We start from the raw sequence: 5,477 nt of genomic DNA on the forward strand, positions 1-5,477 counted from the left end.
TTTAAATATGAAATAAAATAAATTATATTTGAAATATTTTTTTAAATATATATTATAAATTTAAACAAAATAAAATAATAAAGATGTTTGTTTATTTATTTATTTATTTTATAAATATTTTTAAACAGCAGAATTTTAGTTTTCAACATAATTTCAGGTTTTATAAGCATATATTTACAGCTTTTTACAGATTAATAATAGATTTAAGAAATGTCAAACTATACATTAAATTATGAACATTTTATGGTTCAAACTTTAGTGCATTTATAATAACTGAAGTCTAATATTGGGTTTAATCATTTTTTTAAAATAAAAAACCCAAAACTACATAGTAAAATAAACGTAATGTACATAAATGTAATTAGTTAATTTTATTTAATTTTATGTATATTGAAACAAGGTAGTTTTTATTAATGGGAAATTTCAGAAATATATATATATATATATATTTAATTTTCATGAAGTTTTAAACAAATTGGTCAGTTTTTGTAGATCAAGATTTATACATAATAATAGTGATTATTAAATAAATAAATAAATAAATAAATAAATAAATAAATAAATAAGAGAAAATAAGTCCATTGCTTTGCTGTAATAAATAAATAAATAAGAGTAAATAAGTCCATTGCTTTGATGTAATAAATAAATAAATAAATAAATAAGAGAAAATAAGTCCATTGCTTTGCTGTAATAAATAAATAAATAAATAAATAAATAAATAAATAAATAAATAAGAGAAAATAAGTCCATTGTTTTGCTGTAATAAATAAATAAATAAATAAATAAGAGAAAATAAGTCCATTGCTTTGCTGTAATAAATAAATAAATAAATAAGAGTAAATAAGTCTATTGCTTTGATGTAATAAATAAATAAATAAATAAATAAATAAATAAATAAGAGAAAATAAGTCCATTGCTTTTCTGTAATAAATAAATAAATAAATAAATAAATAAATAAGAGAAAATAAGTCCATTGCTTTGCTGTAATAAATAAATAAATAAATAAGAGTAAATAAGTCCATTGCTTTGCTGTAATAAATAAATAAATAAGAGAAAATAAGTCCATTGCTTTGCTGTAATAAATAAATAAATAAGAGTAAATAAGTCCATTGCTTTGCTGTAATAAATAAATAAATAAATAAATAAATAAATAAATAAATAAATAAGAGAAAATAAGTCCATTGCTTTGCTGTAATAAATAAATGATAAATAAATAAATAAATAAATAAATAAGAGAAAATAAGTCCATTGCTTTGCTGTAATAAATAAATAAATAAATAAGAGTAAATAAGTCCATTGCTTTGCTGTAATAAATAAATAAATAAATAAATAAATTAGAGAAAATAAGTCCATTGCTTTGCTGTAATAAATAAATGATAAATAAATAAATAAATAAATAAATAAATAAATAAATAAATAAATAAATAAATAAGAGAAAATAAGTCCATTGCTTTGCTGTAATAAATAAATGATAAATATTTATTTAAATTTTAATTAATTATTAATTTAAAATGATTTTTTTTAATGTATTATAATTTTTATATATTGTTAAAATAATTTTGGATCCCTATTTATTTTCTCTCTACATGTCAAAGTGTACAATTATACCGTAAATTCTTTGATTTTTAATATTTTAGAAAAATACTATAAATAAAACTGGAAAAAAACAAATCCAAATAGCATGGTATACCCCCAATTTAAAACACGGTGAATGATATTGACAGTTTCTTGATATAGTTAATGATAATTTAATCTCCTCTACAATGTTTAATATGGTCAGATGTAATAATATATAACATTCAGTCTAACAACACATGAACTGAAGGCCACTGACTTTTGTTCAGTGATATTAAAATAAAACAAATGTCAAAAGTCTCATCTTTTCAATGATTTACTCTTCTGCCACAATCATATAATAAAATTTTCAGTAACCCTTCATATTACGAGACACATAGTCTGTCGGTTTACAGTCAACATTTACTAGTTAGTTAGTACTTCCTTCTAAACAAGCAATTGACAGTACATTTATTACAGTATTTATTCATCTTGGTTAACATTGGTGAATCAAAATACAGTTGTTCAGGGGTCATTTGTTGACTCGAAGTTCATGAATTGTTATATTTAATCAATTCTGTACAATAGCTGTTCTTTAATTATGTTAGTAAATACATTAACTATAATAGTGTAAGTCTTACCTAATTTTCTTATTTGAGTAAATCTATAGATTTAAGTGATTAATTTCATATTAAATTAGTTCAATTTAAGTGAGTTTTTCCTTAAAACAAGCAGAATAATGTTATTTTAAAGTGAAAATGAGAATATTTTTGCTTGTTTTAGGGAAAACTGACCTAATTTTTACTAATAATTTCTGAAAACAACACTATATGCGCGGAAAAAGCTTCTTGATTTAAGAATTTTTCAATATTTAGACTATAAACAAGACAAAACACTAAGTGCAGTAGCTGTAAACTCATCCGATGACAGGCATGTTTTCTGTTTGTTGATTATTAACTCCTCACACTGACATCTGATTCATTCTTATGTCCATGATTATGTACACTAAACACACACAAGCACACACACACACATGCACACACACACACACACACACAGTGCTGCTGCAGCTGCTGTGGCTATGGGTGTGTTTTATGTTCAGTCTTGTGTAACACACACCGCTCACCTGTATCCATAGACACTCTCTCATGTGCTCTTTATTGCTTGGGGAATGAGGACGACACTCGCCAGCAACAGGTCGTCTGTATGGTGTTAGCTGGTTAGCTGTTAGCAGTGTTAGTTGAAGTGGAGACACATGATGATGGTGACGGTAAATCTACACCGCTGAAACACAGGTGAGTGTGCGTGTGCGTGTGTGTGTTTCTGCTTGTTTATCCAGTTGACATCAGTGTTCCTGCAGTATCATTGGGATTGTTATTTATTTGTATATGTAGCATGTATATATAATTTACAGATACTAAGACATGACTGTTCTGTAAATAATTATATGATCAATTAGTCCTGACAGCACATGCTTTTAGTTCATAACTTATTAAGCAAAGTTAATCATCTTCTAACTTAATTTTATACGTTATGCAAGCAGTTTTAAGTCAGTTTCACATAATTTAAGTTTAATTGACTCATAGGGTTTGATTTGATTCAGCTTAAAATTTTAAAGCAACCAGGAGTTTTTACAGTGTAGAGATTTTCTAAAGGTCTGATAATGTGTTTCTATTTACAAATACAAAATAATTTTGTAGCTTAATTAAATAAATTTTAATAAAATTAAATATACATTTTGACATTAATAATAATAGTAAAAAGAAATGGTCAATATATATATATATATATATATATATATATATATATATAGTTTTTAATTTTTAATTCAGTTTTACAATTTATTTTTTGATTTTTGTTTTTATTTTAATTTATTTTATTTTATTTATTTTATTTTTTTTTATGTTTTTGTTTTCTTTTGATTTGTTTTGTTTTGCTTATTTTGTTTTGTTTAAATTTAATTTAATTTAATTTAATTTAATTTAATTTAATTTAATTTAATTTAATTTAATTTAATTTAATTTAATTTAATTTAATTTAATTTAATTTAATTTAATTTAATTTAATTTAATTTTTGTTTTGCTTTATTTATTTTATTTATTAATTTATTTTTGTTTGTTTTGTTTTGTTACCTTGCTTGCTTAAAAGTTAGTGTAGTAGAAAAAGGTTGGATGTTTCTATTTTTTCGTGATTAAAAATCAGGGCTGTTCCACCAAATACTGAAATACAAACTATAGCTAAAATAATATATATATATATATATATATATATATATATATATATATATATATATATATATATATATATATATATATATATATATATATATATATATATATATATATATATAATTTACAGGAACTAAACATGACTGTACTGAATATAATTATATGATCAATTAGTCCTGACAGCACATGCTTTTAGTTCATTGTATGTTCTAATTAAATTGTATACGTTATGCAAGCAGTTTTAAGTCAGTTTCACATAATATAAGTTCAATTGACTCATAGGGTTAATTTGATTCCGCTTAAAAATTTAAGGCAACCAGTTTTTTATTGTTTTTATTATTTTTTTTAACAGTCTAGAGGCTTTGTAAAAGTCTGATAATGTTCCTAATTACAAATACAAAATGTTGTCTTTTAGAGATTAATTAAATAAAAATTAATTTATGTATTTAAAATAAATAATAATAATAAAAATAAAGGGTCAATATATTATGAAATAAAAAAATAAAAAATTATTTATAGTTTTTAATTTAATTTAGTTTAATATTTAGTTTTTGTTTTTATTTTATTTATGTTTTTTTTTTTGTTTTTTTTTATTTTGTTACCTTGCTTAGTAGAAATTAGTAGTTCCTGTAGTAGAAAAAGGTCAGATGTTTCCAATATGTTGTAATTAAAAATCAGGGATTTTCCACCAAATACTGATTTACAAACTATAACTAAAACTAAAATATTATAAAATTATGTAAAAAATCTTCTTCTTCTATACATCTTCATAGTGGCGCAGTGGGTAGCACGATCATATCACAGCAAGAAGGTCACTGGTTTGAGCCTCGGCTGGGTCAGTTGGCGTTTCTGTGTTGAGTTTGCATGTTCTCCCCGTGTTAGTGTGGGTTTCCTCCGAGTACCCCGGTTTCCCCCACAGTCCAAACACATGCGCTATAGGGGAATTGGGTAAGCTAAATTGTGTGTGTGAATGAGTGTGTATGGGTGTTTCCCAGTGATGGGTTGCAGCTGGAACGGCATCCGCTGCTTAAAACATATGCTGGATAAGTTGGCGGTTCATTCTGCTGTGGCAGCCCCAGATTAATAAAAGGACTAAGCCGAAAAGTAAACGAATGAATGAATGAATAGCTTTCACTTATTAATGCATATTAATGCATGAAAATCTGCCGGCATAATAAGGATCGTTCACAACACAGGACCGAGTAAATGAAGATCAACATGACCACACACATTTACTGAACGGCAGGAGGTAAAACTCTCCCTTTTCTTCACTTCAAAGCTTAAAAAACGACTTGATTTCTTCCCGTCGGGGTTGTAATTAGCAACATTAGCAACACGGATCCCCCGAGACTGGCCAATTAGCTTCAGATTCAATAATTGATGACAGGATTGCCCTTTTTTTTACATTTTAAAGGAAACTGGTAAGTTTTGTGAGCAGTCGTGGCTTAAATTAGACCCCAAGGACATGCAGCAATGACAATTTAATCACATTTCTGTTAGTATGCTCTTTAATTTGGTGGCTCGGTGGTTAACACTGTCACTTCACAGCAAGAAGGTTGCTGGTTCGAGTCCCGGCTGGGACCGTTGGTGTTTCTGTGTGGAGTTTGCATGTTCTCCCCGTGTTGGCGTGGGTTTTCTCCAGGTGCTCCGGTTGGAAATGGATTAACTAAATCGTGTATGAGTGTGTTTTAATGT

At 25.7% G+C, this 5,477-nt stretch overlaps 1 protein-coding gene across 2 annotated transcripts in view; it reads left to right on the top strand.

Annotated features, from left to right (window-relative positions):
- Positions 1 to 2,674: 2,674 nt before the first annotated feature.
- The window catches only part of LOC101883122 (phospholipid-transporting ATPase ABCA1), a 157,656-nt gene continuing 154,853 nt past the window's right edge, over positions 2,675 to 5,477 (top strand). For both annotated transcript variants that reach the window (XM_073907702.1, XM_073907701.1), the window contains exon 1: positions 2,675 to 2,849. The gene's annotated coding sequence lies outside the window, so the exon portion shown is untranslated. The remainder of the gene's footprint in view (positions 2,850 to 5,477) is intronic.

The sequence above is a fragment of the Danio rerio genome, chromosome 7 (assembly GCF_049306965.1).
Source record: "Danio rerio strain Tuebingen ecotype United States chromosome 7, GRCz12tu, whole genome shotgun sequence".
Taxonomy (NCBI): Eukaryota; Metazoa; Chordata; class Actinopteri; order Cypriniformes; family Danionidae; genus Danio; species Danio rerio.